Here is a 27,571-nt window from a genome sequence, read left to right on the forward strand (position 1 = left end):
ATTTTCTATATAAATATATTTGGCCAATATGGAAGGAATTATCAAGTTCTGAAAAACTGTTGTTTGACCAGTAAGGTCTGAAATGTATGTTTAAAAAGTATTTTAACTATTGTTTCCATTTTGAGGCAATAGAACTCAACACAGTGTTACCACTGGGTGATTGTTCCTGAAAGCCCTAGTGTAGGCCTAAGGGAAAAAAAAAAAAAAAAAACCCATAGCTATCAAGTCGATTTCAATTCATAGTGACCCTGTAGGACAGAGCAGAGCTGCCCCACAGGGTTTCCAAGGCTATAATCTTTATGGAAGCAGACTGCCACATCTTTCTCCCTCAGAGCAGCTAGTGGGTTTGAACTGCCGACCTCTCCGTTAACAGCCCAGCGCTTAACCACTCTGCCACCAGAGCTCCTTAAAAGAAAATAAGTAATAGGAAATAGATTTCAATTAAAACTTTAAATTCACAAATCATGCTTCCTGTCATGTGTAAGGGGGAAAAGGGTAAGGCAACGTGAGCTAGTGAAGTGTTGGATTTATAGGTTATGTGGTTTGGGACGAGGCCATGTTGACTGTGAAAGACTGGCTTACCTACTATGACGGTTGGTTTCAGATGTGTTAGTTTGTTTTTTGTTTGATTGATTTGATTTGAAAGAAAGAAATGAAATGAAGTGGGGTGAGGGTGAGGGAGATGACTTATTTGGAAAAAAAAATGCAAATGCAGGCCCACTGTCAGAACTCAAGGGAGAACCATGAAGCAGACACACCCAGCACATAGTGGCTTCCATTTTGTAAAAAAGTTTTTGTTGCTGTGACGCATAAAGAGGCAGAAGTAGACGCAGAGCTCTCTGAACTGTGCTCTAAGGACCACCCAGGTTAGAAGGGTGGTCTTTTTCTGAATCAGGAGGCCAAGGAGGTAGGCAGTTAGGGCCATTACTGATAAGCACCTTTTGAATCAGGGTAAGGATCAGGGCCTCAGGGGTTGAATGAGTGACAGAGAAACAAAAGAAAGAACTCTCTATTTACAAAAACAGAGACCAGAAGAACTAGATGGTGCCCGGCCACAGCCGATGACTGCCCTGACAGGGAGCACAACAGAGAACCCCTGAGGGAGCAGGAGAACAGTGGGATGCAGACCCCAAATTCTCCTAAAAAGACCAGGCTTAATGGTCTGACTAAGACTAGAAGAATCCCGGCGGTCATGGTCCCCAAACCTTCTGTTGGCCCAGGACAGGAATCATTCCCAGAGAAAACTCATCAGACATGGAAGGCACTGGACAGTGGGTTGGAGAGAGATGCTGATGAGGAGTGAGCTACTTGGATCAGGTGGACACTTGAGACTGTGTTGGCATCTCCTGTCTAGAGGGGAGATGAGAGGGTAGAGGGGGTTAGAAACTGGCAAAACGGTCACAAACGGAAGGAGTGGGCTGACTCATTGGGGGAGAGTAAGTAGGAATATGTAATAAGGTGTATATAAGTTTATATGTGAGAGACTGACTTGATTTGTAAGCTTTCACTTAAAGCACAATAAAAAATATTAAAAAATATATTAAAAAAATACATGGGCAGAATTTTTAAGTTCTGAAAATGGCATTTTTTTCTTTTGTTCTAACAAATTTTGTCTTTAGTCATTGTTCTAACTAGGCTAATTAAGTTGTTAAGTAGTAGAAAACCAGAGTCAAAACTGTCTTCGCTGTTAGGTTAATGAAAAAGAATATTTTTGTGTAAAAAGCGCAGTCAGTGAATTTTGCGTTGTAATGTTTTCCCCTATACTCTCTGCTAACCGTTGGTTCTAAGCACCGTTACACGGCGGCAGCTACCCCAAGTGTAGGGATCCCTGTCCTAAAGGGAACTGGATGTCCTAGCTTCCTGGGTGGTACAAACAGTTAAGCACTCAAGTACTGGCTGAAAGGTTGGTGGTTCAAACCCTCCCCGAGGTACTTTGGAAGACAGGCCTGGGAATTTGTTTAGAAAAGCTCACAGCCTTGAAAACCCTATGGAACGCAGTTCTACTCAACACGTTTAGGATTGTCGTGAGTTGGAATTGACGGAATGGCAACTAACAACAACAACAGCAATATCCTAAGCCAGTGATGGAAACTCACTGCTAGTTTGGAAGGAGTAGGGCCCAAGACTGGCCTTTTGTGTTACCCGTACTGCCACTTTCCATAATCAAAATAATATATCATGTGAGGGATGTGCTTCATAGTTCAACCATGTATATGAGACTATTGGGCACTCCAGCCCCAAAGCAAAGATGAGAAGAGAGGAAGGGTCAGGAAAACTGGACAAATGGAAACAGGGAACCCGGGGTAGAGAAGGGGAGAGTGTAGATACATTGTGGGGCCGGCAACCAATGTCACAAAACAATTTGTATATTAACTGTTTAATGAGAAACTAATTTGTTCTATAAACTTGTATCTAAATCACAATTTAAAAAAAGAAAAGGAAATCATTGTTTCTCATTGGTATCTATTACAAAGTATTTCAAATTGTGATCCTCACATGGTGTCATTAAAAAAAAAAGTTTGTAATACATATTTCAAAAGGAGAGAATTTTAATTTCTGTTCACTTCCTAAAGGATGTTGTTAGTTGCCCTTGTGTCAGCTCCAGCTCATGGCGACCTTACGTGTAACAGAACAAACATTACCTAGTCCTGTGCCTGTGCATAGTCCTTGGCAGCATTTACATCTAAAGTGACCTAGGAAGTTAGGACACAATATTGAACTGTTAATGTTCTGAATTATTAGAAGCAGATGTGTAGAAGCGTGTGCATGAAACCTTTCCAGTATCGAGTTATAAGCCCCTGGCAGGTAGAGAGCAGCCCCGGCGGTGCAATGGTTAAGCACTCAGCTGCTAACTGAAAGGTCGATTGGTTTGAACCCACCAACCACTCAGGGGCGGGGGACAAAATGTGTAATCTGCTTCCGTAAAGATTACATACAGCCTTGGAACCCTATGGGGCAGTTCTACTTTGTCCTATAGGGTTGTGAGTTGGAATCAACTCGAGACCAGTGAGTTTTGGCAGATAGAGATTGTGCCACACCCAGAGCTAGAGTGCTGTTGAATATGGTTGCTTTGGGAAATGTTTTAACTTCATAATTACCTGTAATATTTGTTCTTACCAAAATAACCCCTGAAACTTGCCCTGTACCTGTTGTTGACGACCGTATAGGACAGAGTAGAACTGCCCCATAAAGTTTCCAGGGAGCACCTGGTAGATTTAAACTGCCGGCCTTTTGGTTAGCAGCCTTAGCACTTAACCACTATGTTACCACGGTTTCCGAAACTTGCCCTAGGGAAGTCCAAAGTAACTCTGAGTCATTGCCAATCTTCTGTTAACAGATTCAAGATTGTTAACAGATTCTGGTACGTTTGTTCTTCGTGACATGTTGTAAATCCATTGTTGAACATCTCTTCAACAAACTTAATAGAGATTCTGGGCATCTTTTTTCCCCTGCCCTTGGATTTCTAGTCTTCATGTTTTCTTCCATGGTCCAAAACCCAATTCAGCTTCAGTGCTTAAGTCTCTTTAAATAGCCAATAGTTATAATCGTGCTAGGGAAGGTTTAAGGTCCTAAGTTAGGAGTAGAAATTTGTAATAATTGGAATTTAAGCATGACCTTCCCTGAAATGGAAACAATAATTCATATGATTGATTCCTTTGAAATAAATTCATCACTTAGTCAACAACTATTAAACTTAAGTTTTGACTAAGTGAAAGCTGAAATAAGAGTGATTGAGTGATTTGATGGGGCTTGTTATCTGCTGGAGGAATGACAGAGCTTCTAATCACCCTTCATTTTATAAAGAAAAGGGCTGTTCTCTGTAAAGTGGCAGAGAGGAGAATCATTAAAAAAAAAAAAAAAAAACTCTTTGTTTCCAATAAATAAATTCCCCCCCCACCCCCCCCCACACACCCCAGGTAGAAAGAAACTAATATCTAGTTTACCTGTTAGGCAATAGAAGGGAAATGGGACAAGAACTATTAGAATAACCTGTAGAATTTTTCCAACTATATAGGCTCTCATACCCCCATAGATTCTGATATTTCTTCAACTCCAGGGCAAAAAATCAAATGGTATAAAAATTATTTAACAAACACATATAAAGTACTCATGATGTTTTAGGCACTATTCTAAGCTCTTTATGAATACTAACCAGTTTAATCCCCATAACAAGCTCTGATTCAGGTCTTATTTGTATCTTCCATTCAACAAATGAGGAAACTGAGGCACAGAAAAGTAACTTACACAGCTAATAAGCAGTAGAGCTAAGATTCAGAGGCAGACAGTTTAGTACCAGAGCCTGTGAGCTTAACTAAAAAAAGAATCAAACCCACTGCCATCGAATTCATCCAACTCACAGTGACCCTATAGGACAGGGTAGAACTGCACCACAGGGTTTCCAAGGAGTGGCTGGTGGATTCGAACTGCCAACCTTTTGGTTAGCAGCTAAGCTCTTAAGCCACTGAGCCACCAAGATTCCTACTGTAATTAGTATATCAATTTTATATAAGGGATATATTATAGGGAGTCCCTGGGTGGTGCAAATGGTTAAGCACTCAACTACTAGCCAAAAAATTAATGGTTTGAATACACCCAGAGGTGCCCTAAAAGACAGGCCTGGTGATCTGCTTTCAAAAGGTCACAGCCTTGAAAACCCTATGAAGCCATTCTACTGTATACCCATGGGGTCACCATGAGTCAGAATTGACTCAACAGCAACTAACAACAATGTAGTATATATTTCTTCTAGTCAGAATTGTTAGATTTAATTAGACTGCTAGATTTACATAAAGTATGCTTACTAATCCCAGATTAAATTAATATGTGAAAGGTATGCATGTTCAATAAACTTAACATAGCCTATAGATTTTAAACATTATTGGAAACAACCGTGTCAAAAATCTGACATGCTCAATTGTTATTCAGTTGCTGGAAATGAATTTGCCCACTTTTGGCTCGCCTGGAACATTCAGTGCCTCTCCATGTGTTATTTTGCTGGTGACAGTAACTGATTAGCTCTCCAATCTCCTTCTTATCATTTCAACACACATGCCTCCTGTGTGATGCAGAGACGTGTGTTTACTTAGAATCTTTATTGTCCATAGACCATCTGTTCTTTTTCTTCAGTCAGGTGCTCTTAGTAAATCAGTCTTCCCAACCATACCTTTCAACTTTGGTTTCTTATTGGCCCTTGGGATATTGAAGGATGCAGTTCTCATACTGATTAGTTATCCCTAAATATTTAATTTGTCGCCATATATGGTTTACTACTTTTGAAAAATAGCAGAAGTTTGGAGCTTAGGGTAGTATGCCAAGTGGGTGAAGAGACAGTGTCTGTTTCTTAGGTATAACTAGCTCACTAATTTTATGAAATTTTCTCAATTATTTTAATGAGTGCTATACCAGTTTTAAATCAAAAGATTTAAAAGATATTCATGCAGTGGCGCGTCCTCTGCTTACTTCTATTTCCTAGGAAAAGAATTGTAAAAGGCTTGAATTAAACCAAAAACCCATTGCCGTCTAGTCGATTTTGACTCAGAGCGACTGTATAGGACAGAGTAGAGCTGCCTCGTAGAGTTTCCAAGGAGAGCCTGGTGGATTCAAACTGCTGACCTTTTGGTTAGCAACCATAGCTCTTAACCAGTATGCCAGGGTTTCCAGCCTTGAATTAGTACAGAATGTATCTTTGTGAATCCTGTCTCCAAGGATAAAATAACAATTATTTTGACTTAATAAATTCAACCTTGAATTTCAGCATACAATTTTTAAGTTTTTTAATTCAGCAAAAGTCCATTTTTCTTGGTAAAAATACTATTAAAAAAAAAAAAAAAAGAAAGAAGATGCCTCATTTTCAAGTACCAACAGTTATTAACTGTATTACCAAGTAAAAAAAAAACAAGTAGAGACTATTAAATCAGTATCTCATTTGAAATTAGTTGCACTAATATTAACTGTATGCAGAAGGTTGTTCAAGACCTAATGGTGAGTTTCCTCTTATAGTTTTATTTATTCCGTAATGTCTTTTTCATAATGAAGCAGCCTAAAAAAAAAAAAAAAATTTTTTTTTTATTTTATGGAAACCCCTTAGTCTCCATATTCTAAATATCAGAATGATAGTACAATCTCTGAGCCCAGCTAAAATGGATATTATATGTTCCTCAAAGTTTCTCCTAGTTTTTGAGACAGATCTTTATGGAAATGTCAAAAACACACCCCACCTTTTGGAGAATGCATTGTCTCCTCAGGGCCAAGCAGTTCCCTGATCTTTGAATTGTTAACTGGCAGGAATACCACATGCAGAGGCCCTATTCCAGGGACATCCCTAGAGATCTGTCCCATATGCTTCTCCTAAGGATGAAAGGAGGCCTAAGGCACAGTATTGACTGCTCCCATGAACTCCCCAAGAGATAAATGACGCCCTCTGCGAAGTCCTTCTGACTTTTTGTAGTCATTTCTGGAAGGATAAGAAGCCCTCACCTTTCCCCTGCAGGTGGCAGAGCAGACTTCACCTCCAGAGCCCCAAAGCTCACATTAGGAACCAAACTCCCCAGGGAGTGGATGGGGTGGACTTGGTATATCTCCTCCATAAAATGACTTAGAACATTAGCCAATTGTAGCTAGTCAGGGTATCCCAAAACCAGCATCCAAATTGTGCATCTAACCTACGGATTGGAAAGGATGGTTCTTAAGAGCTTAATTTTTTTGTTGTTTTTTTAATTGTGAATTCAAGCCAGTGTCTCATGCAAAAGCTTATACACACATTGTTAGGTGACCCTAGTTGCTCTCCCTACAAGGTGACAGCATACTCCTTCTTTCCACCCTGTATTTCCCGTGTCCATTAAATCAGCTCCTGTCCACCTCTGCCTTCTCATCTCACCTCCAGTCGGAAGCTGCCCACATAGTCTCATGTGCCTACTTGAGCTAAGAAGCCCACTCCTCACCAGTATCATTTTATGTTGAAGAGCTTAATTTTGACATGTAATGATAATTGTAAACAGTACGTTTGGTCTTCCCTCATGAATTAAATTAATCAAATCATTCTAATAACCTGTGGATTTATAAAACAGAAGCCATTCCATTACTTGTATGTATGTTACAGATGACATACAAGTATATTCATACTTCTCTTAAACAGAAAAAAAATTTTTTAAATAAAGTTTAAACTAGTGAGGTGTTCATAAAAAAAATAATAAATTTACTGACTCTTGGGGATAGTGCAATAGAACCACTCATAAATAAAATAATAGAAACCTCGTATTTTCACAGTGCCACAAAGACATATTTACTTCAGCGTCCTTCAGATTATCACTCCTTTCCAGTTGAAATCACAGACTAAATCCTTGTAGGACATAAATATTTTTCTCTTTAATTTTTGAATTGAGTAATATTCAAAGTGGAGAAAACAGATATGTTTAGGTATTATGAAGGTACTTTTTTTGTATATATGTATGTGAGAGAGCCTGTCTAAGGAAGAAGAAGGTGGGAAGTCTTTGAAAAGGACTTGTTTACCCAGGAGTTTTGTTGTTGTTAGCTGCTGTCAAGTTGGCTCTGACTCATAGCGACCTCATACACAATGTGTTCAGTCCGTTGTGACCCATAGGGTTTTCTTTGGCTGATTTTTCAGAAGTATAACACCAGGCCTTTCTTCCTAGTCTATCCTAGTAAGCTGTGCTGAAACCTGTTTAGCCTCACAATGACATGGAAGCCTCCACTGCCAGACGGGTGGTGACAGTGCGTAAGGTGTGTTGGCTGGAGTTGAACCGGGGTCTCCCACATGGAAACTGAAAATTCTGCCACTGAACCCCCACTGCTCCCTTCCTTACCCAAGGGTAGGGGATAGGAAATGGCTGGAAGAAGGTGGACACTGGTCTCAAAAGAGCCTAAAGGAGGAAGCTGGAGCACTTTATGTTGGTGAATCCTTAGATAGAGATGAGCTGTCAGAACTCTCCTGAGCAAAAGATAGAAAGTCAAGAAGGTCATTCATTCATTCAACAAATGCTTATTATTGGTTCTCTGAGTACCAGGCACAGGGCTTAGGTATTCTTGACTTCTTGCTTCAGATGGAAGGTGAATGAACCAATATGTTGCCCACCAAGTTGGCTGCATCGAAGGGCAGAAGTAGCAATGTTAGTCTGATGGACCACAGAACAGCAACTATCCTTGTGAGTCCTACACATGGAATTGCTTGGATGTTCAAAGATAGGAGTCTACCACTGACACGAAGTAATCTAGAAGGGCTTGAATTAGTACAGAATACATCTTTCAACCTTCTGATCACAGCCTATTAGTCATGCAATGAGCTCAATGATTGTGGCCAACCTTAAAAAAAAACTGATCTGAAAAAGAACATAAAATGTGAGTATAAAGCATCAGGTCACACCAGTTTTCCAGTTAAACATACACGTATGTGTAAATTGGATTGTGACATAAAATATGTTTTTTATGGTAGGCTACAGGCAAAAAAAGTTTGAGAAACTTTCACCTAGAGGAACTCCCTGTCTGCTGTGTTTCAACTTTCCCACAACACTGGGCACACAGCAGCTCCTTGTGTTGACCATTTTCATTCCTCACTCCACCCTAAAATCAGTGAAGGGCCAGGGGTAGATGAGGATATGGTGTTCTGGAGAGCCCCTGCTGATAAACTCACCCCTTTTTTCTCTATTTTGTTATGCCCCCATAGAATTGCTTTCACTGCAGTATGCTCTTGCATGATGTTGTTGACTTTCCTTCAGGGGCATTTTAAGAAATAAAATTAAAAACCCTATAAAACTTGAATATAACTTTGTTTTATTCATACTTAATTTTTTAATCTTAATTTCCTCTTTTTTTTTTTAATCTTGCTGTTCTGTATGGGGCTGGGCTCATTTTTGACACCAAGGTGGTTATACATTCATAAAGTGTTAGACACAGTGGGAACGTGCTCTGGTAGAGGTGTGCAGGTTGCTATGGAAGCACTGAGAAGGGGTGCCCAGCCCAGCCTGGGGGAGGGGTGTTATCAAGGAAGGCTTCCTGGAGGATGGTTCTGAGCATCATGCCTGGCACATAGTAGGCTCTCAGTAACTCTTGGTAGAATGAGAGATGGCATTTGAAAGAAAAGTTAGCTGGGAGGAAAACAAGCAAGTTAATTTAGCAGAGAGAGCAGGCCTGGAGTCAGGAAAGAACATAGCAATTTAGAGAGCTATTATAGTATTTTGGTATGGCACAGATGAAGTGTAGATGGGGGAGGAGGAGGAGTTCCTGGATGGTGCAAAAGGTTAATGCGCTCTCGCTAAGCAAAAGGTTGGAGGTTCAAGTCCACCCAGAGGCACCTTGGAGGAAATGTTTGTTGACTACTTCTGAAAAATCAGCCATTGAAACCCCGGTGGAACACAGTTCACTCTGACATACATGGGGATGCTATGAGTTGGAATCAACTCAAAGGCAGTGGGTTTGGTTTCAGCAATGGGTGGGGGAGAGGAGCAGCTGATGAGGCTGGAGGGGAGGGCATAAGCTAAATTATAAAGAGCCTTGTAAAGCTTACAGAGAAGTTGCTCATTCATTCATTCATTCTTAAGGCAACAAAGAGCCACTGAAAATGAGGGATACGGAGAAGGGGCAGATTTGGGGTAGAAATAGATCTCCATTTGGACATGTAGTTTTTGAGGTGCTTGCCAAGGCCCTGGTTGAGATGTCCAGTGGGGAATTGTAGGTGTGCCTCTAGGACTCAGCAGGCAGGATCTGCATTAGTGGTCAGCCATGCACAAGTAAAGCCACAGCACTAATGAGCTTGCCAGACTACCTTCCCTGAAACAATCACTGCCTTCTCAATTCTATAAGCACTTTTCTTTTTCTACATTCATGAAATGTATCTCAGTTTGCTTTGTATATCCAACTTGACATCTCCAATTAGATAGCCTAGAAGTATCTCAAACCCAGGATGTCGAAAACAGTCACTGAGTTTCCCCCTCTCCCCTACCTAAGCCTGCACCATCTAGATATATGACACCAACTTTGATTGTACCCGTTTGTCCGTAAGTCTACTAGTCAGCCTCCATCTCTCCTCTTCCCTCTCCATCATAGCTGTTTCTATCCCTCATGCAGGCCACCCTTGATTCTTTCCTAGACTCCTCTCTTGCCTCCTACAATCAGTCCATCTCCTACTCAGTGGCCAGTAGAGCTTTCTAAAGTATAAATCAGATTGCTTTCTAAGGTGTAGGAGTTCCCAGGTGGTGGATATGGTTAATACCCTCAGCTGCTAACTGAAAGCTTGGCAGTTCGAGTCCACCCAGAGACTCCTTGGAAGAAAGGCCTGGCAATCTACTTCTGAAAAATCAGCCATTGAAAGCCGTATGGAGCATAGTTCTACTCTGACATGCATGAGCTGGAGTCGACTTGATGGCAGCTGGTAACTGGTCTAAGGGTAGAACCCTTCGATGGCTTCCCATTGCACCCAGAATAAATTCAGCCACTTCCTCATGGTCCGCAAGGTCCTACGTGATCTGGCCCCTGCCTCTCTCCTCATTTTGTTCTACTCTTTCCTTTGTTCACTTTTCTGTAGTCACTGTGGCCTTCTTGCTTTTCCCTAGAACTTGCCATGTCTCCCCTCTGAGCTATTGTTCCTTAAGCTTGGAACATTGATTTTGTTTTTTTAAAATGTAGGTGGCTGGGGAAAGGAAACCAAGGCAGAATTCTGCCTCATGCTTTTAATTGTTTACATAGAAAGTAGATCAGACTAGATAATCTCAGTTATTCAGTCTAGTCTCTCATCGTACCAGCTATAGTTTAGAAACACTAATTAAGAACAGAGAGGGTTAACGTTTATTCTTCAGCTGAAATGTGGAAATTTAGAGAGCAAAGTTGTCCTATCCAAATTCTCAGTTTCCCTAAACATGCTCCAGAGGAAACCACTATCACTGCTGGAATTCAGTAGTCGGGTTTCCCATGTCTCGGGGTTTAGCCCAAACCCCTATCACAAGCCTACCCCTTATCAAAATCAAAATATAAAGTAAACAGTTTTTAGCTTTAGTCTTTGGTGTGTATGGTGAGGAAAATAATTTTCACTTAGATATTGAAAACATACTGGCCCATATGGAATCTAGACCAGAAAAATTACTTCTCATGCTCTGGATATAACTGCAAAACATTTCTTTTATATATTTTAGTCAAGATTACAAGAAGCCCTGGTGGTACAGTGGTTAAGTCTAGATTATATGACCTTCTGTGTATTTATTTGTTGGATTTCTATGTGCTCTACCTTCTTCAAGAAATTGTTTTAAGTGTAATTAGTGAAAATAGAAATTAAAAAGGCAAGGTGAGTGAATGGAGTTAAGAGGAAAAAATGAGGAAGTTATAATGTAGCACACTTGAGGATCAATCCTCATGCTATGAGTGTGGCTAGTCTCTTCCATCACTGCCTATGTCTCCCCCCAGTTCTGCTAGTTAAGGACGGATCCTTTACGTTGGAAACTAGCGCTGTAAGTTTTGGATTTAACATTTGATTATAAAATTGAGGTATGTGATGATTTCTCTGGCCTAGATAGAAGACCACCCAACCAGAACTAGCTGTAGGGTGGGTGCCTGCCAGCCAAGCTAGGATTTTCTTCTGGAAGCAGCTTCAAATCCACTCCGCTCTTCAGCAAGTACTCAGTTGAAATCCCAAAGTGCCATGCCCGTGGCCAAAATGGCTATGTCCTGAAAAGGATTTCTGAGCATTCTTTAACTTGGCATAGCAAAACCTCAGTAATGCTTCTCATTGGACACTGGATGACCTCTACTCCCCAGGTGAATGAATGAATTGACCCATTACATGCAGCACTTCCATGTTGAAACTTTGAATGTCGGAGAATGTCAATGAAACACAGTTTCTTATGGTTAATTTTAAGTAGGCACAACAGGTAGAGACCATGCCCATAAAATCTAAAACCATTCTTGTTTTGTTACAAAATAACGCCATAATGGCATATAAGAAGTACGTTGGTAGGAGAAAATTTATCCTATTTTTCCTGTAGCTTGGCTGCAAATAGTTAATTCATTTTAAAACGAGGTCAAAGCCCATGAAAAAATCAAAAGTGGCAAACAAACAATGTTCCATTGTTTTTGACAGATTTTCTCATGGGTGAAATACAAGAGTGTACTACTGAGAACCATGGTATAAAGCTAGGAGCAGATCAACCATCAAAATAATGGACCTGCCACTTAGAGAGGGATGTCCTGAGAGTGCATTCTCCCTTGAGATTCTCACTTGAGATTCCATACCAACGGGTTGTTAATTAAAAGAAATCAAAACTGAAAAGTTTGATAAAGATCATGGCTTCTGAGTCTGACCGGGCTTTGAACCGTTTTGGTGGTAAACTGCGTTTATCTGAATTTCAATTTGAGCTTGAAGAGTTAGGATAAAGGGATTTTAGGATCCAGTCTCAGAAAAACTTGGGGATCCATGAGGTTTGAGCCCACTTGCACTGTGAGTATAAATCAACTAAAATCAGATTTCCTGATTAATGATTGATTACTGCAGCCCTCCACCTAGATTTTTGGGCCTAAGTAACCAGGCCCTAAAAATCACCCCTCATCCTTTTTACTTGGCACCACTGGGAGTTTATTGGACTCAGGTCTTTTAAAGCAGTAAAGCAAATTCTTATAGGATTTAATCTGGTTTGTTTTTTTGTTGCTGTTGTTAGCTATTAATTTTTGTCTTTTGTATGAATCTACCCTTCTATGGACAGAGCAAATGTGTCACCCCGGGCATTTTAGGCTTGTTTTGATTCTTCCTTTTGATGTCACTGAACCATAATGCCCATTCTGGAGGAGATCGTTTAACTCTTTTCCTGACCTCCTCATTCTTGCCTTCCATCATAACATAGAATTTCCAAAGATCTAGGCCTAAAATGTCTCTCTCAAATATAATATTTATCTTAGTTATCTAGTACTGCTATAACAGAAATACCACAAGAGGATGGCTTCACAGGGCGTTGGCTCCAGGGGATGGCTTTCTCTCTCTGTCAGCTCTGGAGGAAGATTCCTTGTCATCAGTCTTCCCATGGTTGAGGAGCTTCTCAGGTGCAGGGAGCCCAGGTCCAAAGGACACACTCTGCTCTTGGTGCTGCTTTTTCTTGGTATGAGGTCCCGCCCCTCTCTGCTTGCTTCTCTTTCCTTTTTATATCTTGAGAGAGAAAGGATGGTGCAGACCACACTCCAGGGAACTCCCTTTACATTGGATCAGGGATGTGACCTGATGTTGTAGGGTGTTACAGTCCCACCCAAATCCTCTTTAACATAAAATTACCATCACAAAATGGAGGACAACCACACAGAACTGGGAATCATGGCCTAACCAAGTCGACACCTATTTTGGGGGGACACAACTCAATCCATGACAGTACTCAAGTGGGATATTCCCCTTGCTGCTCTTTCACAATTAAAGAAGATGTTAAAATGCTGTTCAACCTTTTATGACTATTAGAGTAACATTGAGCTTAATAGTGTGATAAAGTGCTTAAGAATTTTTCTGCATTTTTGGTACAGTACTGCTATAGCAAACACCTGATCAGGTATTGATAAGCCTAATGCATCTCTTTCCACATAGAACACTGACACATGCTCACATGGTGAGATATTTGCTTAAATCAGTAGCAGCTTGTTTCATTCTTGGGATCGCTCTTGAAAAAATACACGAAATTATATTCACTTTTTAAAGAGAACATTCAAGTATGAAATTTCACTTTGTCATCAGCTGCAAGATAATGTGTAAAAATGAGTAAAAAGCAAGCTGTTTAGTGTTTTGGGGAGAAAACATGAAAATGCTAAGGAGGTAAAGATTTCCTTTTCTTGTATCAAGAAAGAATTGCAGAGATCTGGGGAGTAAGTAAAAACCAAAACCCACTGCCAGTGCGTGCATTCCGACTCATAGCCACCTTATAGGACAGAGTAGAGCTGTCCCATAGCGTTTCCAAGGCTATAATCTTTATGGGAGCAGACTGCCACATCTTTTTCCTGTGGAGCGGCTAGGGGGTTCGAACCGCTGACCTTGCAGTTAGCAGCGTAGGGCATTAACCACTACACCATCAGGGCTCCTTCAGAAAGAAGTAAATGAACCATTTTTATTTCAAAATAGCCCTCCAGGGCGATCTTCGCAAAAGCCTGTCATCAGTGCTGTTCCCTGGATGTTTTTCTTTTAACCTCATGATGCCATTTTAACTTTTATATGAAATGAGGCTTCAGATATAAAAGGTAATGAGTGTAATATGAATAGCTGATTTAATGTTGTGTTCAGTGGGAAATATGACACATCACTGAATCTCGACGTATCGTTCCCCCTTTTATCCATTGACTTATTTCCATTCTCTCAGAGTTACTGCTTCCGTATATCTACTCTCCTTGGATTTTTAAAAGATGGATGCTACCCGGTAGTCATTACAGCGGTAATTAGACAGCATCTCTCTTTGTGAGATTGCACCTGCTCTTGTGAGGGTCTTAGACTTGTAAAAATGCAAATGCATAAAAATTGCTTTTTAAACTACAAATGTAATAACACTATTTGGTTAGATATTTGAGGGTATAAATTAATGAGGAATTACTGAGTTTCGGTTCCCCTTGAGAATTGACTCAGCTGAAAATCTAGTAGGGAATATTTCATTTTTACCATCTGGTTCATTAAGCAGGGATTACCCATATCCATTCTAAAAGGCCGTGCACAAAAAAGCACAAGGTGGGCCTAGGACATCTTGCATCAGAAAGCAAGGGTTGAGGCCAGGTTTGATGGGATCATTTCAAAGGACACAAAAGCCAGATTGAAAGGACTCCCACTGTGACACTCTGAGGACCAAAAAGAATCATACAGTAAAAAATTTTTTTAAATAAATAAATTTAAAAACAGTAAGATTGTTTTTTACAGAGGAATGGCATCTAATAAAAGTAGGAATAATGACAGAAGAAGAAATTCTAATTTGTAATCCTGGCATATTTATTAATTCAGGCAGGAATTGTCAGTGGTTGTTTAAATACTCATCCACATGGACTAAAAGTATCATCTCACAGAGTTATTATTAATTCTGAATGGAAAAGGTATCTTTATAATGGAGTGTTTGGGAGCTCACCACTCTAATCAGGCAATCAGAGCATCACCAATACTGGAACAACCTAACATCACTTATGTAGTATTCTTGCTAAAAACATTTCACCTGAATCTAATTATGAATAAACAAATCTAGAATTCTTCAAGAAACTCAGTATCACGAAAAAGAAAGCTAGGGGTTTGGGGATGCTGTGCTAGATAAGAAGCCCTGGTGGCGCAGTGGTTAAATTGCTCAGCTGCTAACCAAAAGGTCAGTAGCTTGAAGCTACCAGCTGTTGTATGGAATAAAGATGTGGCCTTTGATTCCGTAATGATTTACAGGAATCTAAGAAACCATATGGGGTAGTCCTACTCTGCCCTATAGAGTCACTATGAATTGGAATCAACTCAACGGCAGTGGTTTGTTTGGGTTTGGGTTTGGGTGCTGGATAAAAGGGACTAAACTAAAGAGACATGTCCATATATAGTGGATGAATTTTTGATTAGATCCTAGGTCAAAAAGGGGGATATTTATAAGACATTTGAGGGATATGTGAATATAGACTATAGTATGTATGTTAAAAAAAAAATTGCCATCAAATTGATTCCATCTCATAGCAATCCTATGAGTGTGTACATGAGATATTATATAATTCCTATTAATTTTTTTAGATGTGATAATCATATATTTTTATGTGGAAGAATATAATTCTTAGGGTATTTATACAGAAATTTTTAAGGGTGAAGTATCCAAATGTAAGCAACTTTTAAATGGTTAAGCCAAATGAAGTATGCATGTGTGTGTGAGTACACATGCATATGGGGGAGGGGGAGAATGGAGGAAATAAACCAATGTGACTGAATGTTGTCAACTGGTTAATCTAAAGTGAAGAGTACACTGGTATTTATTATACTATCCTTGAACCTTTTTTTTTTTTTCTTTTGGTAAATTTGAACTTTTTTTAGACTGAACAATTGTGGGAAAAGAATAAAAAGAAACAAACAAACTCATAGTTGTCAAGTCAATTCCAACTCATAGCAATCCGACAGGACAGAGTAGAACTGACCCATAGTGTTTCCAAGGAGCAGCTAGTGAATTTGACCTTTTGGTTAGCAGCCATGGCTCACCATAGCTCTTAACCACTGTGCCACCAGGGCTCCAGGGAAAGGATAGATGTATGTATTTGAAGAGATCATTGGTTTTAAAGAGATGGACCACCGGGGTCAATGAGGAAGTTTTTATCAGTCTAGCATGAAATGACAAGCAGAAGGACAACAGAGTAAACTTCTTATGAAAATAAATTTATCTAATTTTAAGGACTACCCTTTTATAACAGATTGTGTGCTTTCTATTTTATCTTTGTGCCTAAATGCCCTTCTTCTAGGCATTGCAGTTATAATAGTGACAATTTCTTTTTTTCTTTAAGACATACTATTGGTTAAGAGATCGGCTGCTAACCAAAAGGTCAGCAGTTTGAATCCACCAGCCACTCCTTGGAAGCCCTATGGGGCAGTTCTACTATGTCCTGTAGAGTCACTATGAGTTAGAATCGACTCAATGGCAATGGGTTTGGTTTTTTGGTTTATTTCTAAATACCACCACCTAGTTGATACATTAGGATTTTTTCTAATCCTGAGTTATCTGTTTAACCTTTTGATGTGATACGTAAAGAAGACACCAGAACACCATAATATTCCGGTAAATGGTACAGTAGCCTAGGAATGAGCCAAGAGAAAACCTCTCAGAATAAGAATCTTAAAGAGCAAAAGTGAGGACAAATTGGCAGAGTCCTCCCATTTCTGTGAGAGTTGTTATAGAGACGTTAATAAAATCAGAAGAGGATTGTGAAATATGGTGGGAGAAGGGATGATTCTAGCTTATGTAAGATTTATTCTTATTATTAATGTGAAGGGCCCTAGGTGGCACAGATGGTTTGCACTCGACTGCTAAAGGTTGGTGGTTCAAACCCAACCAGTGGTACCACTGAAGATAGGCCTGTCTATCTGCTTCCATTAAGCTTACAGCCAAGAAAATCCTGTGGAGCAAGTTTGCTCTGTAACACATGCAGTCACCATGAGTCAGAATCGACTCACTGGTTACTAACAACATTCACAAATAAGTCTTTCTGTGATTTCTTTAAAAATGACAGAGAAGTATAAAATAAATAAACCAAACACCTGTGTTCCTAGCAGCCTAAAGAGATAACTGTTAACATGTTATATCATTTTTGTTTTGCCAGTGTATTTCTTAACACCACAGCATAAGCTCAGGAACCTTATCTGTCTTATTCACTATTATACCTCCACTTTTCCAAAAGAATCCAGAGCACAGTAGGTGCTCGATAAATATTTGTGGAATACAGATAAAGGTCTAGCCTCATTTAACCACTTCTAACAGTCTCACTAGGGAGCTCTGGTGGCGCAGTAGTTAAAGCGCTTGGCCGCTAACAGAAAGGTAGGTGTTTTGAACCCATCAGCCACTCCAAGGGAGAAAGATATGGCTGTCTGCTTCCGCAAAGATTACACCCTTGGAAGCCCTATGGAACAGTTCTGCTCTGTCCTGTAGGGTCGCTGTGAGTCAGAATCAACTCCACAGTAGTGGAGTTTTTTTTGGCGGAGGGGAGGGCAGTCTCAGTCCTCTCCCCCTTTCCCCAAAGGCACCACGGTCATGAGTTTGGTTGAACTTTTCCTGTTGATTTCATGCATGTTCAAACATACACATGTATCCACAAACAGTGTATGGTTTTACATATTTTAGAATTCACCTAAATGGCATCATACCATATGTATCATTCTGAAATTTGATTTTTTCATTCAATATTATGTTTTTAGATTTGTTCATGTTATTACATGAGTTTTTGTTTTCCCCTTTTAAATGCTGTTCCATCATTTGAATAGACCTCATTTTATTTATCCATTTCCCTATTGATAGGCTTTTAGATTGATAGCAGTGTTTGATGTTATAGATTACTTCTTAAGCATGCCTCCCTCTTCTACCCCACCACACACTCTTTCTCCTTGGGAATAGAAGAATAAAATAATGACAGGATTAATAATGCTAATAATCTACCAATTTATTGAGGCCATTGATGGGCACTATGGACCACTTTGTAGTCATTATCTAATCCTCACAAGAAGTTGTTTTACAAACTAGAAAACTGAGACCTAACTTCAAAAGAGAATTGGCCGAAGTCCCACACCCCAGGAAGTGGCAGATCCAGAATCTGAGTCCAGTCCTTGGCTGCCAAAGCCTTGAGTGTGAGATATACTCCTGAGAGAGGAGGCCTCTCTTTGCCCACAGCTCCTTCCTTTGTCCCGATGGGGAGACGTTGAAGTCAGTCAGTATTGCCTAAATGAGCTCTAGAAGGAATAGAGGAATGAATTAATGAACTTTAAGCCATTGAAAAGTTAAAAGTTGATTTGTCTGCTTGCCATGGTTTCCCTCGTCATAGGAACTTTTTTTTTTTTTTTTTTTGCTTGCCTGTCATTTTAGGAGATGAATCAATTGAAAAGTTTGTCACCTTCACTTATAATGATCTTTAGGTGGATAATTGGGACAAAAGTCCTTGGCCTGGTTGAATTAACCTTTCACTAAAGAGAAGGAAACTCTAAAATTGTCTGTGGTACTCAGCCATTAGCTATAACTCTATTATGTATGTATGCATGTCACACACCTTTAAAGAAGTGTTTGAGGGGATACTGGTTAAAACAGGCAGGAGTCTTTACTTGGGGCAATTCAGGAATATTTGGAAAACGTATTTTTACCTTTCCTCCTTTCATTTAGCAAGGTTGTTCCTTGTACTAATTTAATTATCATAAAAATGAGTATTATTTGAAGAGAATTACCTAATACAGTAAGAAATTAGAAGTCTGGAGATCAAGACTTCTAGAGCATTGCTGGTGGAATCCTTTTCTGATAAGCAAATAATATCGATGGTTATGATGATGATGATGATAATGGGCAGTGCCTTTTACTTGTGTGCCGCCTTCCCTCTAAAGGAACCCAAACCATTTACTGTAACAGCATTTACAAGCTGAGAAGCCTTGTATGTTCATCCTGTTTTATGTTGAGAAAAATGGACACACAAAAAAAAAAGAACATGTAAAAAACTAAAAACAAAAACGTTGACCCCAGGTAGATAAGGTAGGTAGCTTTCCTCTGGGTGTGTTTTCAGGAGGTTTGGAAAGGACTCCCCCTGTTCAACTGCAGCCCCTACACACACGCACGCACGCACACACTTTGTTTTCATAAAGTTTGACATTCTAAATTGGACTTCTTGGATTTGGGGTGGTTTTTCTTTTTTGTCATTTTTGTTTTTCCTTTCTTTGATGGTTTTTTCAGAATAGTAAGATGCCCTAACAGTTACAATGACCGATGAGGCTTTAATAGTTATTTAATTAGAGATTTAATGTGAAATGTAAATGCCCTGAAATGAACAAGGTGACCTATACCCCTACTAACATAAGGTGTCATCAATATTAAACCACACTGTGGATAGATAGGTAACCATGCTAGCTCCTGGCATCAGATCCTCTCCCGAAAAGCTTGATGACTGAAAGAGAAAGAGAATTGAAGGATGCTGAATCCTAAAATGTGGTGGAGAACATGGAATGACATAAAAGACCCCCAGCAGGGATACCTGTACAGTTTCCTGTCTAGAGATACAATTTGCACACTTGGTTGCTGGGGCCAGTCCTGTGGCCCGGGGAGCCGGAGCATTTTGCAATATCCATCCACTGTTATGTCCTCCATGCGCCTCTGCAACTGATGACTTCCTTGTCCCCTAAATGGGATTAATGGCTTGTGGGGCTGATAACTGGCACTTTGCACACACTTAGCAAAAGAGATAATACCTATAAGTAAGAGTTTCTGCAATTTTTCAAGCTTTACTTGTGCTTCTGCTTATAAATAGCCAGGCTGAGTGCTGTAAGCTAGTAAGGTCTTGGCTTCATTCCTGCCTTGCCCTTTTGCCACAGTGGCTTTTTATGTATTTTAACTTTTCTGTTTTCTTTGTGAATGGTGTCTCTTTCCCCCCTCCTTTCTAGTGACGCTGTTGCTTTATCCCTCTTCCATTCATATTTTTTTTTCCCCTTTCTTTTTGCTGCATGGAGACCCTCTGCTGTACAAGTGTAAGTATTTTTTTGGTGGCTCTGCAGTTTCTGGCTGTACTAGTTTACATTCTTGTGCTCCATTTGCTTCTGTGCCGCCTGGCTGGTCTCCCGGGAGACCATGTTGTTGTCATCCATCTGCAGTTCCTGAATGAAATAGGCAGCAATTTAGAGACAAGATTGGATTTTACAAGATGGTTCAGCTAGCGAAACAGCCGATGAATTTCAAATATCGTCGTGTGTTGAAAGCAAGCAGAGTGTGGATGAAGACGTTGTAAACCTTCAAAAGGGAAAAAGTGCTTATTCCATTCGTGTAAAAAAAAAGAAAAGAAAAAAAGCGTGATTCCTTACACTTCCAGGTTCCCCCCCTCCCCCCGCCCCGAGTCTTGTCATATTACCTGTTCTGGACCCAAGGTTCTAGAAAACTGACAGTATGATTTGCCTCTTCGATTTGCAGCATTTTACTAACCTGATTCTCAACTGATACTGTTGTGTTTTGTTTTCTGAACCTCTAGAAGAAAAAGTAATTACAGATTCTCGGGCTTTGAGTAAAAGGGTTGTTTATTATTCTTTGTGCAAACTTGGTGAAAACAAACAGAACATAAAAAAATATATAAAAACAGAACATACCCCATCCTATTTTTCTGATGATAGAAGCAATTTAGACCTTGTTTTAATTTTTTAAGAATGACAGGTTAAAATTGGGCTTAATAGCAAAAGAAATGTTGGATTTTTTATAAGATTTCTAACATTAGTCTTTAACTTGTGGTCGTTGTTGACATATCTGTATTGAGTGACATGCAGAATAGCTTTAAGTCCTTTACAAAAATTGGATCAAATGAATAAGACTTTTTGAGTAACGTAGACTTGGATGCTGCTTCTGGATTCTTATCTTTGAGAAAAGAGCCATGGCGTTCTGTTCACATTATCTGCCACTGTGGGGATTTATTGGTGGCTTGTGATCTTAGGATGAAAAAGAAGTCTTTAGGATTTAAGTTCAGGATTTACTTTTATAAGTTACATTTTTTAAATAATGGCTTAACACCTTTTTCCTAATATTTTTTTGAGGATGTGAATATTGAAAATGACTTACCACTCGTAAAATGCATTTTTTAAGGTAAGGTAATTTTATCTAGGCGTAAAGCAATAGCTGGCAGTGTTAACCACAAATTGGTTTGTGAAAAGTCTGTTTGCATTGAACAGCTCTTCTGTTTCGATAGCTGACCTCCTTCATCTGATAGGTAGTTTGTGGTTTCCCTGACTCAGAAACCGTTTATGTACTATCAAAGGTAATGGTAAAAAATGGTTTGAGAAACTTAACCCTTTCATTTGATACATAAAGGGAAGAGAGTTAACAGTTCTATAAGTGATGATAAAGTCAACTTTTTTTCCAAGATGGAGTTCATCTAACCAAGGAGCCTATGTGTGTGACAGAGAGGAGCAGTGAAGATAGACCACGTCTCTAGAGAACATTTCATATCTGTTGCTAAATGTACACTTAGATGGATAAAAGAAGTCTGTTCTTACACTTCCCTGCTTTAGGGATCATCAGAATAAATCAATAAGATTGAACAAGTAGATATTTTCTGTAAGACTGTTAAGAAAAAAATTCCATAGAAAAGGAAGAAAAATATTAGAGAAATTAGATTTTTTTTCTCTTTGCTATTATACTTAAATCCCGTGAGGAAAAAAGATAATAAAACAATTTGTCAGTCAAGAGAAATGTGTGGAACTGGGTTGTATTCTTCATATCCATTGTAGAAACTAGCCTGATTGCAAGTCCTGCCTATTTTAACAAAGGCCATGGGCACTGTCCAAACATGGCATAAGTTTGGAACTAAGAGATAAGTCAAATATATTGAAATGCTATTAGAAGTTATTTGCACTTGTAAAGAGTGCATTAGATAAAGCAAGGCAGTGAAATACTTTACAATGCATTTTTGTGATATTCAAGCTTTGTATACTAGTCTTTGGCACACTAGAAAGATGGGCTAAGAGGAGCAAACTAGTTCTCTTTTGACTGATGTCAGTCACCAAAAATCCCAATGATTTTGTATGTTTCTCGATGTCTCTAAAATCAGGTTAAACTGAATTACCTATTTATAGATGGGCATTGATTTGTAATGAAGCAGGTGAAGTCAAGCTTTCAGGACCTTCATTTACTGATGTGACATGACTCAAAATGAGAAGAAATAGCTGCAAACATCCATTAATAATCGAAACCTGGAATGTCCAAAGTATGAATCTAGGAAAATTGGAAATCATCAAAAATGGTACATACAGACATCGATATCCTAGGCATTAGTGAGCTGAAATGGACTGGTATTGGCCATTTGGAATTGGACAATCATATGATCTCCTATGCTGGAAATGGTAACTTGAAGAGAAATGATGTTGCATTCATCATCAAAAAGAACATTCAAAAAGAACATTTCAAAATCTATCCTGAAGTATAGCGCTGTCAGTAATAGGACAATATCCATATGCCTACAAGGAAGACCGGTTAATACACACCAAACACTAAGGCCAAAGAGTAAGAAATTGAAGATTTTTACCAACTTCTGCAGTCTGAAATTGATCTAACATGCAATCAGGATGCATGGATAATTACTGGTGATTGGAATGCGAAAGTTGGAAACGAAGAAGAAGGATCAGTAGTTGGAAAATGTAGTCTTGATGATACAAATGATGCCAGTGATCACGTGATAGAATTTTCCAAGGCCAATGACTTCTTCATTACAAATACCTTTTTTCACCAGCATAATGGTGACTGTACACGTGGACCTCACCAGATGGAATACACAGGAATCAAATCGGCTACCTCTGTGGAAAGAAACGATAGAAAAGCTCAGTATCATCAGTGAGAACAAGGCCAGGGGCTAACTGTGGAACAGACCATCAATTGCTTATATGCAAGTTCAAGTTGAAACCAAAGAAAATTAGAACAAGTCCATGAGAGCCAAAGTATGATCTTGAGGGTATCCCACCTGAGTTTAGAGAACATCTCAAGAATAGATTTGACTCATTGAACACTTAATGACCGATGACCAGATGAGTTGTGGAATGACATCAAGGACATCATACATGCAGAAAGCAAGAGGTTGTTAAAAAGACAGGAAAGAATGAAAAGACCAAAATGAATGTCAGAAGAGACTCTAAAACTTTTTCTTAAAAGTCAAGTAAACCAAAAAAACCCATTGTGATCAAGCCAATTCCAACTCATAGCGACCCTTTAGGACAGAGTAGAACTCCTCTGTATGGCTTCCAGGGAGCATCTGGTGTATTCAAACGACCAGCTTTTGGTTAGCAGCCGTAGCTCTTAATCACTATGCCACCAGAGCTAAAGTGAAAGGAAGAAATGATGAAATAAAAGAGCTGAACAGAAGATTTCAAAGGGCGGCTTGAGAAGACAGAGTAAAGCATTGTAACGACATGTGCAAAGACCTGGAGATAGAAAACCAAAAGGGAAGAACACGTTTGGCATTTTTCAAGCTGAAAGAACTGAAGAAAAAATTCAAGCCTTAAGCTGTAACATTGAAGGATTCTACGGGGAAAATATTAAACAGCACAGGAAGCATCAAAAGCAGATGGAAGGAATATACAGTCACTATACCAAAAATAACTGATGGACGTTCAGCCATTCCAGAGGTACCATATACTCAGGAATCAGTGGTACTGAAGGAAGAAGTCCAAGCTGCACTGAAGGTATTGGCAAAAAGCAAGGCTCCAGGAATTGACGGAATACCATTTGAGATATTTCAGCAAACAGAAGCAGTGCTGGAAGTGCTCACTTGTCTATGCCAAGAAATTTGGAATACAGCTACCTTGGCAACCGACTGGAAGAGATCCATATTTATGCCTATGCCTGAGAAAGGTGATCCAACTGAATGTGGAAATTATTGAGCAATGTCATTAATATCATGTGCAAGCAAAATGTTGCTGAAGATCATTCAAAAGCAACGACAGGGAAGTGCCAGAAGTTCAGGCTGATTTCTGAAGAGGACGTGGAACCAGAGATATCATTGCTGATGTCGGATGGATCCTGGCTGAAAGCAGAGAATACCAGAAAGATGTTTACCTGTGTTTTATTGACTATGCAAAGGCATTCGCTGCGTGAATCATAACAAATTATGGATAACATTGCGAAGAATGGGAATTCCAGAACACTTAATTATGCTCATGAGGAACATGTACGTAGATCAAGAAGCAGTCTTTCAAACAGAACAAGGGGATACTGCGTAGTTTAAGGTCAGGAAAGGTGTACATCAGGGTTGTGTCCTTTCAGCATACTATTCAATCTATATGCTGGGCAAATAAGCTGGACTATATGAAGAAGAACGGGGCATCAGGATTAGAGGAAGACTTATTAACAACCTGTGTTATGCAGATCGCACAACCTTGCTAGCTGAAAGTGAAGAGGACTTGAAGCACTTACTGGTGAAGATCAAAGACCACAGCCTTCAACATAAAGAAAACAAAAATCCTCACAACTGGATCAGTAAGCCACATCATGATAAACGGAGAAAAGATCAAAGTTGTCAGGATTTCATTTTACTTGGATCCACAGTCAACACCCTTGGAAGCAGCAGTCAAGAAATCAAAAGATGCATTGCATTGGGCAAATCTGCTGCAAAAGACCTCTTTAAAGTGTTGAAAAGCAAAGATGTCACCTTGAAGACTAAAGTGCGCCTGACCCAACCCATAGTGTTTTCAGTCACCTCATATGCATGTGAAAGCTGGTTGATGAATAAGGAAGACTGAATAAGAATTGACGCCTTTGAATTGTGTTGGTGAAAAATATTGGTTATACCAGAGACTGCCAAAAGAATGAACAAGTCTGTCTCAGAAGAAGTACAACGAGAATGCTCCTTAGAAACAAGGTTGGTGAGACTAATCTCACGTACTTTGGACATGTTATCAGGAGGAACCAGTCCCTGGAGAAGGACATCATGCTTGGTAAAGTAGAGAGTCATCAAAGGAGAGGAAGACCCTCAATGAGATGGATTGACACAGTGGCTGCAACAATGGGCTCAAGCATAACTAGGACTGTGGTGATGGCACAGGACTGGGTAGTGTTTCATTCTGTTGTACATGGCGTCTCTATGCATCAGAATCAACCCTATGGCATCTGACAATATCAACAGGTTTGTTAATGACCCAAACTAAGACTCATCTGTAAATGGGACTCTTTCTATATATGGGATATGGATTTTTTTTTTACATATGTTTAAAGAATTAATACATTTGAAATGTCATAATTTTCAGGTGTCTTACATGTGTTTGGCATCTATTATAAAGGCTTTAATGATAGGAAGCCAGATTACCTTTGCCCATTAACCCCTTTACCTGAAATGTGATCAAGAGTCATGGAAGAAAAAAAAGTTGGAGGGCATCTTCATTCCATTCATTTCTTGAACTTCTTTGATATATATGTGCAACTATTTAAATGAAAGGAAACCCTGCTGGCCTAGTGGTTAAGAGCTACAGCTGCCAACCAAAAGGTCAGCAGTTCACATCCACCAGGCGCTCCTTGGAAGCCCTATGGGGCAGTTCTACTCTGTCCTATAGGAAGCTGTAAGTCGGAATCGACTCAACAGCAACGGGTTTTTTTTTTATTTAAATGAAATTGGTTGGAACTTACATCTCAAGCTACTTCTTGATCCTTTTATTTATCATGGTTGTGCGTAGGTAGATAGAACACTGAAGAGCTTTTCAAGACTAAACACAGCATATGTTTTGATAGTTTATGTCTCCTGAGAATTGTTTTCAGAGTTTTCACTTACGAGTAGACCAGTGAGGCTGCTAACTTTTCCAGCCGACTGCAAGGCCAGTTTTGGGCAGGACTGCATTAAAACTGGGTTCCTTGCCAGTTGCTTCGAACTGACTATGTTATAGAACCTGCTAAGCTTCTTGCTTATAGATATTCCTCAGCTTGTCTGCCTTTAACAAAATCTTTAAAAAATCAAATCAACAGCTTTCATTGTGTATTTCAGGAAGACTAGTCTGGATTTAAATGCAATTGCTCATTATTTTTTCTCTCCCTTTTCTCCCAACAATAAATAATGACAAAAGAATATTATTATTCAAACTGGCATAATTGTCAAAGTGGTAATGTTGTTTGCTTTAAAAGTCAGTGTTTACCAGTTCATTCTTTGAAGCAAAGAATGTTTTCAACCATGTGGATTTTTTGAGAAACCTATTAAATGAAATGAAAGTCTACAAACTAAGTTCTTTTAGTTATGTTATCTCTTCGATTACATAAATACCAATCTCCAGCATCAGTTAAACAAGTTGAAACATTCCTAAAATCTATCCGTATATTGATAATGAATGATACAGCAGGAAGAATGCTCGGCTGACTTCCGTAACTGTCCCTGGCACTGTTCCTACTGACGGCTTGAATGTTTGTCTTTATCTTCTTCATGGCCTCATTTCTTCCTTTGAATTTGTGTAGGTGATGACAAGGGTTTTCTCTACCTTTAACTTTCGTGTGATCCTACTGAGGGAGAGGACAGTGCTTTTTTTTTTTAGCATTGCCTCTTTATAATCAACAATTGACCCCAAATATAGGAACATAGCCTTAGGAAATATTGGCTTTGGTTTGATTTTTGGCCTCATTTTTAAAGGACTGATAGGATCAAAGATATCTTACTGAGAAGTGACAGCAGATGGAGACTCTTGAATCATGGCACTTTTCCCACTTAGTCTTTGCCCGTAATGTAAAGATCAAAAATTTTGGTGGCAGAAATGTGAAACAAAAGTGTTAACTGCTTGAATGTGACATACTACAAGCTCCGTGTTGCTCACAATGAATGATGAATAATTGTGTGTTTAATATTTAGTGACTGTTTTAGTCATCTAGTGCTACTATAACAGAATACCACAAGTGGTTGGCTTTAACAAAGAGAAATTTATTTCTTCACAGTAAAGTAGGTTATAAGTCCAAATTCAGGGCATCAGCTTCAGGGGAAGACTTTCTCTCTCCGCCAGCCTTCTCATCAGTCTTCCCCCGGACTAGGAGCTTCTCCACACAGGGTCCCCAGGTCCAAACAATAGGTTCTGCTCCTGGCACTGCTTTCTTGGTTATACTGAGGTCCCCAATTTCTGTGTTTCCCTTTCCTTTTATGTCTTGTAAGATAAAAGTCGGTACAGTCCACACCCCAGAGAAACCCCCTTTACATTGGATCAAGGATGTGACCTCACGAAGGGTGTTACAATCACGCCCTAATTCTCTTTAACATAAAATTACAATCACAAAATGGAGTACAACCACACAATACGGGGAATCATGGCCCAGACAAATTGATACACACATTTTTGGGGGGATATAATCCAATCCATGATAGCGACTGATTTTTTACCATCTTTCAATCGTATTCTTTATTTCCATTTTAGCATCCTTATATATAGCTTGCAGCTAAGTTCTGTATCACT

At 39.4% G+C, this 27,571-nt stretch overlaps 1 protein-coding gene across 7 annotated transcripts in view; it reads left to right on the top strand.

Annotated features, from left to right (window-relative positions):
• Positions 1 to 27,571, top strand: part of CARMIL1 (capping protein regulator and myosin 1 linker 1) — a 390,198-nt gene that overhangs the window by 319,306 nt on the left and 43,321 nt on the right. The gene's annotated exons all lie outside the window — the stretch shown is intronic.

The sequence above is a fragment of the Loxodonta africana genome, chromosome 1 (genome assembly GCF_030014295.1).
Source record: "Loxodonta africana isolate mLoxAfr1 chromosome 1, mLoxAfr1.hap2, whole genome shotgun sequence".
NCBI classification, from domain to species: Eukaryota; Metazoa; Chordata; class Mammalia; order Proboscidea; family Elephantidae; genus Loxodonta; species Loxodonta africana.